This window comes from Arachis hypogaea, chromosome 20 (genome assembly GCF_003086295.3).
Source record: "Arachis hypogaea cultivar Tifrunner chromosome 20, arahy.Tifrunner.gnm2.J5K5, whole genome shotgun sequence".
Taxonomy (NCBI): Eukaryota; Viridiplantae; Streptophyta; class Magnoliopsida; order Fabales; family Fabaceae; genus Arachis; species Arachis hypogaea.
Genome location: NC_092055.1, coordinates 82,227,809 through 82,243,841, shown reverse-complemented (window position 1 = coordinate 82,243,841; position 16,033 = coordinate 82,227,809). Strand labels below are relative to the sequence as shown.

Sequence of the window (16,033 nt, the reverse complement as noted above, 5' to 3'; positions counted from 1 at the left end):
TATGTTAAATTCACATTTCTGGACTTTACTATGAGTTTGTGTGTTTTTCTGTGATTTCAAGTATTTTCTGGCTGAAATTGAGGGACTTGAGCAGAAATCAGATTCAGAGGTTGAAGAAGGACTGCTGATGCTGTTGGATTCTGACCTCCCTGCACTCAAAGTGGATTTTCTGGAGCTACAGAACTCGAAATGGCGCGCTTCCAATTGCGTTGGAAAGTAGACATCCAGGGCTTTCCAGCAATATATAATAGCCCATACTTTGGCCAAGAATAGATGACGTAAACTGGCGTTCAACGCCAACTTTTTGCCCAAATCTAGCATCCAGCGCCAGAAAAGGAGCCAAAACCAGAGTTGAACGCCCAAACTGGCACAAAAACTGGCGTTCAACTCCAAGAAGGACCTCTACACGTGCAACACTCAAGCCCAGCCCAAGCACACACCAAGTGAGCCCCGGAAGTGGATTTATGCATCAATTACTTACTTCTGTAAACCCTAGTAACTAGTTTATTATAAATAGGACCTTTTACTATTGTATTAGAATCTTTGATCAGTTGTATGCTATCTTAGATCACGTTTGAGGGCTGGCCATCTCGGCCAAGCCTGGACCTTTCACTTATGTAATTTTAACGGTAGAGTTTCTACACTCCATAGATTAAGGTGTGGAGCTCTACTGTTCCTCAAAGATTAACGCAAAGTACTATTGTTTTCTATTCAATTCATCTTATTTCGCTTCTAAGATATCCATTCGCACCCAAGAACGTGATGAAGGTGATGATTATGTGTGACGCTCATCACCATTCTCCCCTATGAACACGTGCCTGACAAACACTTCCGTTCTACATGAAATAAGTTAGAATGAATATCTCTTAGATCTCTTAACTGGAATCTTCGAGGCGTAAGCTAGAATGATGGCGGCATTCAAGAGAATCCGGAAAGTCTAAACCTTGTCTGTGGTATTCCGAGTAGGATTCAATGATTGAATGACTGTGACGAGCTTCAAACTCGCGATTGTTGGGCGTTAGTGACAGACGCAAAAGGAGGGTGAATCCTATTCTAGCATGATCGAGAACCGACAGATGATTAGCCGTGCTGTGATAGAGCATGTGAGCATATTTTTCACTGAGAGGAGGGGATGTAGCCACTGACAACAGTGATGCCCTTGCATAAAGCCAGCGATGGAAAGGAGTAAGACTGATTGGATGAAGATAGCAGGAAAGCAGAGGTTCAGAGGAACGAAAGCATCTCCATTCGCTTATCTGAAATTCTCACCAATGAATTACATAAGTATTTCTATCCCTATTCTATTAATTAATTTCGAAAACCTCATTACTATTTTATATCTTCTTGACTGAGATTTGCAAGGTGACCATAGCTTGCTTCATACCAACAATCTCCGTGGGATTCGACCCTTACTCACGTAAGGTATTACTTGGACGACCCAGTGCACTTGCTGGTTAGTTGTATCGAAGTTGTGAACCATGGTATTGGCACCATGTTCTTGGCTTCATTGCCAGGGAAAGAAAGAGTCATGAATTTTATATAATCAAAGTGTAATCACGATTGTGCGTACCAAGTTGCTCACGTTGCCAGGGATTGTTTGAGCCTGGAAATCACAATTTCGTGCACCAAGTTTTTGGCGCCGTTGTCGGGGATTGTTCGAGTATGGACAACTGACGGTTCATCCTGTTGCTCAGATTAGGTAATTTTCTTTTTGTTTTCTTTTCAAAAATTTTTCAAAAATATTTTAAAACTTTCTCACCTGTTTTCGAAAAAAAAAATTATAATAAAAATGTTTTCAAAATTTTTCTTCAGAATTTTTAAGAATGAATTCTAGTGTTTCATGAAGCATGTAAAGCCTGGCTGGCTGTAAATGAAAGTCTAAATTTATTTGGACGGAGGCTTGCAATTTGTTATCAAGAGCAATATACTCTGATGTTAAATGCTGAAGCTTGGCTGGCCATTGGCCATGTCTAGTGTTTTGGACCGGAGCTTTCATTGAAAGCTTGGCTGGCTAGTGAGCCATGTCTAATTCCTGGACTGAAGCTTTAGACTAAGAATGCAAGATTCCTGGAATTCATGTTAAAAATTTTGGAATCCTTATTTTTTCTTTTTCATATAATTTTCGAAAAAATTACCAAAAAGATTAGAAAATCATAAAAATCAAAAATATTTTTCTGTTTCTTGTTTGAGTCTTGAGTCATGTTATAAGTTTGGTGTCAATTGCATGTGCATCTTGCATTTTTCGAAAATTTCATGCATTCATAGTGTTCTTCATGATCTTCAAGTTGTTCTTGGTAAGTCTTCTTGTTTAATCTTGATGATTTTTTGTTTTGTGTTGTATCATGTTTATCATATGCATTCTTGAATTCTTAGTGTCTAAGCATTAAAGAATTCTAAGTTTGGTGTCTTGCATGTTTTCTTTGCATTAAAAATTTTTCAAAAATATGTTCTTGGTGTTCATCATGATCTTCAAAGTGTTCTTGGTGTTCATCTTGACATTCATAGCATTCTTGCATGCATTCATTGTTTTGATCCAAAATCTTCATGCATTGCATCTCTTTAGTGTTTTTCTCTCTCATCATAAAAATTTCAAAAAATAAAAAAAAAATATCTTTCCCATTTTCTCTCATCAAATTTGAAAGTTTGGATTGACTTTTTCAAAAATTTTTAAAATCAAATTGTTTCTCATGAGTCAAATCAAATTTTCAATTTGAAAATCTTATCTTTTTCAAAATCTTTTTCAAAAATCAAATCTTTTTCAAAATTCTTAGTTATTTTCGAAAATTCCAAAAATATTTTTCAAAAATCTTTTTCTTATTTTTATACCAAATTTTCGAAAATAACATAATCAATTAATGTTTTGATTCAAAAATTTCAAGTTTGTTACTTACTTGTTAAGAAAGATTCAAACTTTAAGTTCTAGAATCATATCTTGTGATTTTTTATGAATCAAGTCATTAATTGAGATTTTAAAAATCAAATCTTTTTCAAAACTAATTTCTAAAATATCTTCTTATCTTACCTTTTTCAAAAAGTTGGTTTCAAAATATCTTTTCTAACCTCCTAACTTCCTATCTTTTCAAAATTTGTTTCAACTAACTAACTAACTCTTTGTTTGTTTCTTAACTTTTTCAAAACTACCTAACTAACTCTCTCTCTCTAATTTTCGAAAATATCTTCCCTCTTTTTCAAAAATTTCTTTTTAATTAACTAATTATTTTTATTTTTATTTTTGATTTTAAAAATTTTCGAAAAATACTAACACTTTTCAAAAACCATTTTTGAAAATCACTAACTCTTTTTCAAAAATATTTTTCGAAAATTCTCCCTCTCCCATCTTATTCTATTTATTTATTCATCTACTAACATCTCATCTCACATCTCTGCCATCCTCACATTTGTGTTTCTTTCTTTACATCACACTCTTTGTCTCCCTCTTTTCTTCCACTCACAAAGGGATCCCTATACTGTGGTATAAAGGATCCATATTATTATTATTATTTTTTCTGTGCCCTCTTCTTTGTCATATGAGCAGGAGCAAGGATAAGAACATTCTTGTGGAAGAATATCCAGAACCTGAAAGGACTCTGAAAAGGAAACTAAGAGAAGCTAAAATACAACAATCCAGAGATAACCTTTCAGAAATTTTCGAACAGGAAGAGGAGATGGCAGCCGAAAATAATAATAATGTAAGGAAGATGCTTGGTGACTTTACTGCACCTAATTCCAATTTACATGGAAGAAGCATCTCCATTCCTGCCATTGGAGCAAACAACTTTGAGCTGAAACCTCAATTAGTTTCTCTGATGCAGCAGAACTGCAAGTTTCATGGACTTCCATCTGAAGATCCTTTTCATTTCTTAACTGAATTCTTGCAGATATGTGATACTGTTAAGACTAATGGAGTAGATCCTAAAGTCTACAGGCTCATGCTTTTCCCTTTTGCTGTAAGAGACAGAGCTAGATTATGGTTGGATTCTCAACCCAAAGACAGCCTGAACTCTTGGGATAAGCTGGTCACGGCTTTCTTAGCCAAGTACTTTCCTCCTCAAAAGCTGAGCAAGCTTAGAGCTGATGTTCAAACCTTCAGACAGAAAGAAGGTGAATCCCTCTATGAAGCTTGGGAAAGATACAAACAGTTGACCAAAAAGTGTCCTTCTGACATGCTTTCAGAATGGACCATCCTGGATATATTCTATGATGGTTTATCTGAGCTATCAAAGATGTCACTGGACACTTCTGCAGGTGGATCCATTCACCTAAAGAAAACACCTGCAGAAGCTCAAGAACTCATTGACATGGTTGCTAATAACCAGTTCATGTACACTTCTGAAAGGAATCCGGTGAATAATGGGACGCCTATGAAGAAGGGAGTTCTTGAAGTTGATACTCTGAATGCCATATTGGCTCAGAACAAAATATTGACTCAGCAAGTCAATATGATCTCTCAGAGTCTGAATGGAATGCAAGCTGCATCCAACAGTACTCAAGAGGCTTCTTATGAAGAATAAGCTTATGATCCTGAGAACCCTGCAATAGCAGAAGTGAATTACTTAGGTGAACCTTATGGAAACACCTATAACTCATCATGGAGAAATCATCCAAATTTCTCATGGAAGGATCAAAAGCCTCAACAAGGCTTTAATAATGGTGGAAGAAACAGGTTTAACAATAATAAACCTTTTCCATCATCCACTCAGCAACAGACAGAGAACTCTGAACAAAATACTTCTAATTTAGCAAATCTAGTCTCTGATCTATCCAAGGCCACTGTGAGCTTCATGAATGAAACAAGGTCTTCCATTAGAAATTTGGAAGCACAAGTGGGCCAGCTGAGTAAAAGGATCACTGAAATCCCTCCCAGTACTTTCTCAAGCAATACAGAAGAGAATCCAAAAGGAGAGTGCAAGGCCATTGACATAAGCAAAATGGCCGAACCCAATGAGGGAGAGGAGGACGTGAATCCTAAGGAGGAAGACCTCCTGGGACGTCCAGTGACCAATAAGGAGCTTCCCTCTGAGGAACCAAAGGAATCTGAGACTCATCTAGAGACCATAGAGATTCCATTGAACCTCATTATGCCCTTCATGAGCTCTGATGAGTATTCCTCTTCTGAAGAGAATGAGGATGTTACTGAAGAGCAAACTGCCAAGTTTCTTGGTGCAATCATGAAGCTGAATGCCAAATTATTTGGCATTGATACTTGGGAAGTTGAACCTCCCTTGTTCATCAATGAACTGAGTGATCTGGATTAACTGACATTGCCTCAGAAGAGACAGGATCCTGGAAAGTTCATAATACCCTGTACCATAGGCACTATGATCTTTAAAGCTCTATGTGACCTTGGTTCAGGAATAAACCTCATGCCCCTCTCTGTAATAGAGAAACTAGGAATCTATGGGGTGCAAGCTGCTAGAATCTCATTAGAGATGGCAGATAATTCAAGAAAACAGGCATATGGACAAGTAGAGGACGTATTAGTAAAGGTTGAAGGCCTTTACATCCCTGCTGATTTCATAGTCCTGGATACTGGAAAGGAAGAGGATGAATGCATCATCCTAGGAAGACCTTTCCTGGCCACAGCAAGAGTTGTGATTGATGTTGACAGAGGTGAACTAGTCCTTCAATGGAATGAAGACTCCCCTGTGTTTAAAACTCAAGGATCTCCCTCTGCAACCATGGAGAGGAAGCATGAAAAGCTTCTCTCAAAGCAGAGTCAACCTAAGCCCCCACAGTCAAACTCTAAGTTTGGTGTTGGGAGGCCACAACCAAACTCTAAGTTTGGTGTTGAACTCCCATATCCAAACTCTAAGTTTGGTGTTGGAGAGTTTCAACAATGCTCTGAACATCCGTGAGGCTCCATGAGAGCCCACTGTCAAGCTATTGACATTAAAGAAGCGCTTGTTGGGAGGCAACCAAATTTTTATTTATCTAACTATATTTTTCTTAGTTATATGTCTTTGTAGGTTCATGATCATATGGAGTCACAAAATAAATATAAAAGTTGAAAACGGAATCAAAAACAGCAGAAGAAAAATCACACCCTGGAGGAGCATCTGTCTGGCGTTCAGCGCCAGAACAGAGCATGGTTCTGGCGCTGAACGCCCAAAATGGGCATCTTCTGGGCGCTGAACGCCAGAACAGGCATGGTTCTGGTGTTCAATGCCAGAAATGGCACACAAATGGGCGTTGAACACCAAAAATGGCCACCAACCTGGCGCTGAACGCCCAGAGTTGGGTGCAAAGGCATTTTTACATGCCTAATGGGTGCAGGGATGTAAATCCTTGAACACCTCAGGATCTGTGGATCCCACAGGATCCACTCAGGATCTGTGGACCCCACAGGATCCCCACCTACCTCCACTCACTTCTTCTCACCACTCTCTTTCACATAACCCCATAAACACTCTTCCCCAAAAACCCTTCACCAATCACCTCAAACTCTCTTCCCCATCACCTCTTCACCACTCACATCCATCCACTCTTCCCCGTAAACCTACCTCATAAACTCCACCTACCTTCAAAATTCAAAACCAATTTCGCACCCAAACCCACCCATATGGCCGAAACCATTCCCCCCTCCCTTCCCTATATAAAGCCCTCCATTCTTCATCAAATTCACACAACACACCCCTCTACACCCTTCTTGGCCGAACCACATCACCCTCTCCCTCTCCTCCATTTCTTCTTCTTCTTCATCTATTCTTTCTTTTATTGCTCGAGGGCGAGCAAAATTCTAAGTTTGGTGTGGTAAAAGCATAAGTTTTTTGTTTTTCCATTACCATTGATGGCACCTAAGACCGGAGAATCCTCTAGAAAAGGGAAAGGGAAGACAAAAGCTTCCACATCCAAGTCATGGGAGATGGAAAGGTTCATCTCCAAAGCCCATCAAGACCACTTCTATGATGTTGTGGCCAAGAAGAAGGTGATCCCTGAGGTCCCTTTCAAACTAAAAAAAAATGAGTATCCAGAGATCCGACATGAAATTCAAAGAAGAGGTTGGGAAGTTCTAACAAATCCCATCCAACAAGTCGGCATCCTAATGGTTCAAGAGTTCTATGCCAATGCATGGATCACCAAGAACCGTGATCAAAGTAAGAACCCGGATCCAAAGAATTATGTTACAATGGTTCGGGGGAAATACTTAGATTTTAGTCTGGAAAATGTGAGGTTGGCGTTCAACTTGCCAAACATGGAAGAGAACGCACGCCCCTACACAAGGAGAGTCAACTTTGATCAAAGGTTGGACCAAGTCCTTATGGACATATGTGTAGAAGGAGCTCAATGGAAGGTTGACTCCAAAGGCAAGCCGGTTCAACTAAGAAGATTGGACCTCAAGCCTGTAGCTAGAGGATGGTTGGAGTTTATTCAATGCTCAATCATTCCCACTAGCAACCGGTCTGAAGTTACTATAGACCGGGCCATCATGATCCATAGTATCATGATTGGAGAAGAGGTGGAAGTTCATGAGATTATACCTCAAAAATTCTACAAGGTGGCTGACAAGTCCTCCACTATGGCAAGGTTAGCCTTTCCTCACCTCATTTGCCACCTATGCAATTCGGCTGGGATTGACATAGAGGGAGATATCCTCATTAAAGAGGACAAGCCCATCACTAAGAAAAAGATGGAGCAAGCAAGAGAGCCCAGTCATGGAGCTCAAGAGGCGCAAGAAGCTCATTTACATGAGATCCCGGAGATGCCTCAAATGCACTTTCCTCCACAAAATTATTGGGAGCAAATCAACACCTCCCTAGGAGAATTGAGTTCAAATATGGGACAACTAAGGGTGGAACATCAAGAGCACTCCATCATGCTTCATGAAATAAGAGAAGATCAAAAAGCAATGAGGGAGGAGCAACAAAGACAAGGAAGAGACATAGAAGAGCTCAAGGACATCATTGGTTCCTCAAGAAGGAAACGCCACAATCACTAAGGTGAATTCATTCCTTGTTCTTATTTCTTCTGTTTTTCGTTTTCTATGTTGTGTGCTTATCCATGATTGTGTCTTCATTATATGATCATTAGTAGTTAGTAACTTTGTCTTAAAGTTATGAATGTCCTATGAATCCATCACCTCTCTTAAATGAAAAATGTTTTAATTCAAAAGAACAAGAAGTACATGAGTTTCGAATTTATCCTTGAACTTAGCTTAATTATATTGATGTGGTGACAATGCTTCTTGTTTTCTGAATGTATGCTTGAACAGTGCATATGTCTTTTGAAGTTGTTGTTTAAGAATATTAAATATGTTGGCTCTTGAAAGAATGATGACTAGGAGACATGTTATTTGATAATCTGAAAAATCATAAAAATGATTCTGGAAGCAAGAAAAAGCAGCAAAGAACAAAGCTTGCAGAAAAAAAAAGGGGCGAAAAAATAAAAAAAAATAGAAAGAAAAAGAAAAAGCAAGCAGAAAAAGCCAATAACCCTTAAAACGAAAAGGCAAGGGCAAATAAAAAGGATCCCACGGCTTTGAGCATTAGTGGATAGGAGGGCCTAAAGGAATAAAATCCTGGTCTAAGCGGCTAAACCAAGCTGTCCCTAACCATGTGCTTGTGGCGTGTAGGTGTCAAGTGAAAACTTGAGACTGAGCGGTTAAAGTCAAGGTCCAAAGCAAAAAAAAGAGTGTGCTTAAGAACCCTGGACACCTCTAATTGGGGACTTTAGCAAAGCTGAGTCACAATCTGAAAAGGTTCACCCAATTATGTGTCTGTGGCATTTATGTATCCGGTGGTAATACTGGAAAACAAAGTGCTTAGGGCCACGGCCAAGACTCATAAAATAGCTGTGTTCAAGAATCATCATACTGAACTAGGAGAATCAATAACACTATCTGAAATCTGAGTTCCTATAGATGCCAATCATTCTGAACCTCAATGGATGAAGTGAGATGCCAAAACTATTCAAGAGGCAAAAAGCTATAAGTCCCGCTCATTTGATTGGAGCTATGTTTCATTGATAGTTTGGAATTTATAGTATATTCTCTTCTTTTTATCCTATTTGATTTTCAGTTGCTTGGGGACAAGCAACAATTTAAGTTTGGTGTTGTGATGAGCGGATAATTTATATGCTTTTTGACATTGTTTTTAGTATGTTTTTAGTAGGATCTAGTTACTTTTAGGGATGTTTTCATTAGTTTTTATGTTAAATTCACATTTCTGGACTTTACTATGAGTTTGTGTGTTTTTCTGTGATTTCAGGTATTTTCTGGCTGAAATTGAGGGACTTGAGCAGAAATCAGATTCAGAGGTTGAAGAAGGACTGCTGATGCTGTTGGATTCTGACCTCCCTGCACTCAAAGTGGATTTTCTGGAGCTACAGAACTCAAAATGGCGCGCTTCCAATTGCGTTGGAAAGTAGACATCCAGGGCTTTCTAGCAATATATAATAGCCCATACTTTGGCCAAGAATAGAGGACGTAAACTGGCGTTCAACGCCAGCTTTCTGCCCAAATCTGGCGTCCAGCGCCAGAAAAGGAGCCAAAACCAGAGTTGAACGCCCAAACTGGCACAAAAACTGGCGTTCAACTCCAAGATGGACCTCTACACGTGCAACACTCAAGCCCAGCCCAAGCACACACCAAGTGGGCCCCGGAAGTGGATTTATGCATCAATTACTTACTTCTGTAAACCCTAGTAGCTAGTTTATTATAAATAGGACCTTTTACTATTGTATTAGAATCTTTGATCAGTTGTATGCTATCTTAGATCACGTTTCAGGGCTGGCCATCTCGGCCATGCCTGGACCTTTCACTCATGTAATTTTAACAGTAGAGTTTCTACACTCCATAGATTAAGGTGTGGAGCTCTGCTGTTCCTCAAAGATTAATGCAAAGTACTACTATTTTCTATTCAATTCATCTTATTTGGCTTCTAAGATATCCATTCGCACCCAAGAACGTGATGAAGGTGATGATTATGTGTGTCGCTCATCACCATTCTCCCCTATGAACACGTGCCTGACAAACACTTCCGTTCTACATGAAATAAGTTAGAATGAATATCTCTTAGATCTCTTAACTGGAATCTTCGTGGCATAAGCTAGAATGATGGCGGCATTCAAGAGAATCCGGAAAGTCTAAACCTTATCTGTGGTATTCCGAGTAGGATTCAATGATTGAATGACTGTGACGAGCTTCAAACTCGCGATTGTTGGGCGTTAGTGACAGACGCAAAAGGAGGGTGAATCCTATTCCAGCATGATCGAGAATCGACAGATGATTAGCCGTGCTGTGACAGAGCATGTGAGCATATTTTTCACTGAGAGGAGGGGATGTAGCCACTGACAACGGTGATGCCCTTGCATAAAGCCAGCCATGGAAAGGAGTAAGACTGATTGGATGAAGATAGCAGGAAAGCAGAGGTTCAGAGGAACGAAAGCATCTCCATTCGCTTATCTGAAATTCTCACCAATGAATTACATAAGTATTTCTATCCCTATTCTATTAATTAATTTCGAAAACCTCATTACTATTTTATATCTGCCTAACTGAGATTTGCAAGGTGACCATAGCTTGCTTCATACCAACAATCTCCGTGGGATTCGACCCTTACTCACGTAAGGTATTACTTGGACGACCCAGTGCACTTGCTGGTTAGTTGTATCGAAGTTGTGAACCATGGTATTGGCACCATGTTCTTGGCGCCATTGCCAGTGAAAGAAAGAGCCATGAATTTTATATAATCAAAGTGTAATCACGATTGCGCGTACCAAGTTGCTCACGCTGCCAGGGATTGTTTGAGCCTGGACATCACAATTTCGTGCACCAACTAACTTCTAAGAAAAAGATAAATCCATGGGTATTGAGGGGAAGAGAATGTTACCCATGGAGATCGATCGAACGACCTCCCCACACTTTAGAAATTAGCACGGTCCTCCGTGCTACGAATAATACGCAAGGGACAGTCGGGACCAGAGCCTTCGCTATCCCCATCATCAGATCTCCCATCACTTGGGTTTGAGGTGAATGTGAGCATTTCGGGTTCCTCCATGCTAGGGGTAACACAACGCAGAAGCTTCTTGATGTAAGTGTACCGGCGGTGGTTGCACCATTCATATCTATCAAGCTTCCGGTGAAGATCTTCTATCCTTTGATGTGTGGATCTCAGTGGTGGTGATGATGAGCTAGAAGGAAAAAGAAGTGGCGGGGCCATGTCGAGGCTTGGTTTGCTCATGGGAAGGTGTAGGTATTTCCTGCTTGGGACCACATCGCCCTTAGCCGGAACTATGATCTTTTTGTCCTTGGCTTCCCAAGAAACACCCGCATCAGCAACTAAGTCATACACTAATGTTGGAAATGGCAAATTACCCCGGTCGTGAACTTGACTCATCGCTTGCCTGACAAGAAGCGGAATATTCACTGGCTTCTCTGTGAGAACACACCAAACAAGCAAGGCAAGGTCTACTGTGATAGACAACTTGTGGGTGCTAGGTAGCACATAGTGGGATAGGATCTGGGCCCAAGCTCTAGCTTCCACAGTGAGAAAGCGAGCGTCAATGCTCTTGGGCCTCATCCGGAGTCGACCTTGGGTCCAAAATGTCCCTGGCTCAGCAATGACTCAGAGAATCGAGTCCCAATTGAATCCATACTTCTCTCACTGACGTAAGACTTCTTGGTAGCCATCCATGTCACTTGGCACTGGTAGGACATTAAGCACTTACTGAATAGCCTCTTCTGAAATTGAAACTTGCTTTTGGCGCATGTATACCGATTGAAGAGAGGGAAGATGGTAGTTAGTGTATAATTCTTCCACCCAAGAGAGGTTGATTTCCCTTGGTTTCCTTAAAAGAAACTCCCATCCTAGCTGTTCAATGCGGGGCAAAATATAAGGAGCGACCTTGTCCGGCGGAGCGAGTAGATGCTCAGGATGATAGTTCCTTACAGCTATGGAGGGGAACATAAGTTCACAAAAGCGGTTGGGGAACCTTGAGGAATCTTTTGCCGGTTTGCCCTTGTCATTCTCATCAAAAGGAGCGGTTGTCTTCCCTTTCTTAGTGAAGAGCGCGCCTTAGAATTTGACTTTTGGGGTGCCCTTTTTGTGGCCGGTTTCCTTGAAGCTATCTCCTTGCCTTTCTTAGTGGCCATCTTGAAAAGAAAGAGAAGGAAGGAAAACATTAAACCCAAGAATCAATTTGACAAAAAACATGCAAGTGACTTGTGGTGCCCATGATGAATGTAAAAGCAAGGGTCATAACACTTGGCATGGGATGCAAGAGGAAGTAAAGCATGCAATGGGATGAGAAGAGTAGTCTCAAGCATCCATAATAAAGAGCAAGTCATGTTCAATTAATATCTAATTGGCAAGTATAAACTTTAAGCACACAAATTAGACTCAATGCATTTAAGAGAAAGTAAGTGAATGAGGAGGGAGCACCAATTTGAAAAATATATGACTAAAATGAACCAAAATGGTGTGTGTGCATTTCCTCGAACACTTGGCGTGCAATAATCAAGCAATGAGCAATTATGAGATACTAAACCAATTCAAAGCCCAAAATGGAACATCAATCATCACATAAACATCACACAATGGGAAAGATAAGAAAAAGAATGATAAAAGATCTATTAATGTAAATTAAGCTCAAATTTAACATCCATAGAGAAATAAGAAAAAAGGAAAGGTAAGCAAACAAAAAGCAAGAAACATCATCATGCAAGTAAAATGGAAACTAAGTAAAACAATAAAAAGCATCTAACTAGAGGAAATAATGCAAGAGAAAATAAAGAAGAGAAGTAGAAGAAGTGAAACCTTGAAAAGTATGAAGGAACAAGGTTGAATCTTCTTTTGTGAAGATGAGAAAGAAAATAGGAGAGGTGTAGTGCCACCGGAAAAAGTTGGTTGTCGCCGGTGAGTGGCCGGAGACAGTGGTGGTGGGGTAGGGAAGAAGAAGAGGAGAATGGAGATGATGGAGGGAGAAATAAAAGAAACTAAGAAAGAAAAGGGTTTGAGAGAAAGAAAAACAGGGCAAGGCGCGAAGTATAAAACTGACTCGCGCAACCGGCACGCGCGCGCAAAGTGAGGGGCCGCGTGCGCGTTAGTAGCGCGCGCGCGTGAGGGGAGTTGTGCCTCAGGCACAGAAATGGCACAAAGTTGGCTCAAGTCTCTGGTTTTTGTACCAGAGTGAATCAGTGAGGCAGGCGCGCAGATGCACACCTTGCGCGAACGCGTGTTTGAGGTATTCCGCAACTGGCGCGGACGCGCACAACGTGCGGACGCGTTAGTTTTGGCACAAGGTTGGCCCAATTGTGGCACAACTCTCTGGTTTTTGTACCAGAGAGTCCACATATCTCCATCGGCACGCGCGCGGACCTTGCGTTGGCGCGTCGATGGTTAATTTGCAAGGGTGCATGCAGTCGGCATGTACGCGGACGCGTGGGTGCCTGGCGCGAGTTGGGCATGACTCTCGGGTTTGTGGCCCTAGAGTGAAATTTCGCTACCGGCGCGCGCGCGCACTGTGCGCTGGTGCGTCGGTGCCCTTCTTCAAAGAAAAATTTTTGTTTTCTTTATCTTTTTCACATCCTATCTACATGAACATTCTACCTATCCAACAAAATCAACAAAGCTAGCATTCCTATGCACTCAATCAATCATCAAAAGATCACAAAATTCACAAGAAACTAAAGATACGAACAAGATGGTATAAACAAGGAAGATCTTACCACGGCGGGGTGCCTCCCACCAAGCACTTTTCTTTAACGTCCTTAAGTTGGACGGTCCTTTTCTTAAGCTTCCTCTCTCCTTGGTGCATCCTCCAATATGTAAACCTCTAGCTCTCTTGGGGGATTGCAACCATGATACTTCTTCACTCTATGTCCATTCACTTTGAAAGTTGCTTCACTCTTGGGATCAAACAATTCCACCACTCCGTAGGGCTTCATCTCCTTCACTTTGAAAGGTCCTTCCCATCTAGAACAGAGCTTGCCAGGCATAAATTGGAGCCTTGAGTTGTAGAGGAGGACCTCATCACCTTCTTGAAAGTCTTTCTTCCAGATGTGATGGTCATGAAATGCCTTAGTCTATTCCTTGTAAATTCGGGCATTCTCATATGACTCATTCCTCAAACACTCAAGCTCTTTGACGTTAGGATTTTTGCCAGTAAAGAATTTTATAAAAATAGTCGCGTTGTAGGTATAGTTTCTAAACCAACAAAAATCCATTCGTACAAACGTTTTGGTTGTCACAAGTAACAAACCCCTTAAAAATTGGTAACCAAAGTATTTAAACCTCGGGTCGTCTTCTCGAGGAACTGCAGGGAAGTGTGTTCTTATTATTGGTTATGAAGATTGTAAATTGGGGTTTTGAAGGTAGGGAGCAAGTAATTTAAATTGCAATTAAAATAAGTAAAAGACTTTAAAATAAATAAATGACTGTAAAACGCACTTTTGGCAAGGTATGTGAAATTAGAAGTCCTATCCTAGTTATCCTTATCAATGATGATGAAAATTGAATCTTAATTCCACTTAGTTAACCTTTGCTTGAGCAAGGGAAGGTCAAGTGACTAATTAGTTAGATCCTCAAATCCTAGTTAATCCCTAAGGAAAGATTGGGATTATTAAAGTTCAATTCAATTAGCAAAGATAACGATTATCAATCATGTTGAGTTTGATAACTCCTGAGTTACTGATTTCTTAACCAAGACCAAAAGGAGAAAAATAAATCTACTGGAATAAAAATGTCTTCAGATTAGGAATAATAATAACATAAATAAAAGAAAGCAATAATAAACTGAAATACCTCAAATAACATTAATTCAAAAGAGTAATCTGTAACATAGAAGAATTCATAAATAAAATCGAGAAAATAATAAAAAGGAATATTGAACCTGGTAAAAAGAGATAATCCTGAAAGCGAATAAAATCCTAATCTAAATCCTAATCCTAAAGAGAGAGGAGAGAATCTCCTTCTCAAAACTAAATCTAAATCATGAAAAGTAACTAATTGGACACTCTCCTTGAACGGATGCATTCCCCCACTTCATAACCTCTGATCTATGCCTTCTGGACTTGGATTTGGGCCAAAAAGGGCTTCAAAAATCGCTGGGAGCATTTTCTGCAATTTCTGGTGGGTGGCCTCTGTTACTCGTCCGCGTGGGTCATGCGGTCGCGTCATTTGGAGTTTTCCTTGTCACGCGGTCGCGTCAGTCATGCGTCTGCGTCATATGCGTTTCGCTCAAGGTGCGCGATCGCGTTAGTCACACGGTCGCGTCGCTGTTAATTCGCGCTAGCATGCGGCCGCGTCGCCCATGCGATCGCGTCACTGTCAGTTTCTTCAAAAACTCTGTTTTATGCTTTCCTTCCAATTTTGTATGTTTCCTTTCCATCCTTTAAGTCATTCCTGCCTTAGAAGATCTGAAACTACTCAACACACGAATCACGACATCGAATGGAAATAAAGGGTAATCAAAATAATTATTTTTAAGCATAGGAAACATGTTTTTCACATACATCACATAATAAGGAAGGGAAAGTAAAACCATGCAATTAATATGAATAAGTGGGTGAAGGATTGAATAAATCACTCAATTTGAGCACAATATATATCATAAAATATGGGTTTATCAACCTCCCCACACTTAAACAATAGCATGTCCTCATGCTAAATCCAAGATAAAGAGTAAGGTAAGGTTGAAGTGGTGGAATCTCATGCAATGCAATCTATTCTAAATGCAACTACCTAAATAAATCATGCAATTCTAATTGTTTTTATTCACTTGTATATAAAGCTTACATTTAGTTGAATTAATTCACATTCTCAAGGATTCATATATATAGCCAAACCTTAGATAATGCTAAAGCACTTTTACAATTGAGATGGGAAAGAAAAATATTTTATAGACTTGCAAGACAATTAATAATTCAAGCAGAGATATATGTTAATGAGCTATTGAACCCTCACTGGATTTTGTGTTTACTCTCTAGTCACTCAGTGTTTATTGGGTTAATCACTCTATTCTTCTTTTTATTCTTACTTTCTATAACTTTGTCCTTCATCTAACCTATCAACAATTATAGAATATAGGCATGAGGTCT

The 16,033-nt window shown here is 40.0% G+C and overlaps 1 non-coding gene across 1 annotated transcript; it reads right to left on the bottom strand.

Annotated features, from left to right (window-relative positions):
* Positions 1–4,061: 4,061 nt before the first annotated feature.
* Positions 4,062–4,169, bottom strand: LOC112787396 (small nucleolar RNA R71). Its single transcript, XR_003194812.1, has one exon. It is a non-coding gene; the product is annotated as a small nucleolar RNA R71 (small nucleolar RNA).
* Positions 4,170–16,033: the final 11,864 nt, after the last annotated feature.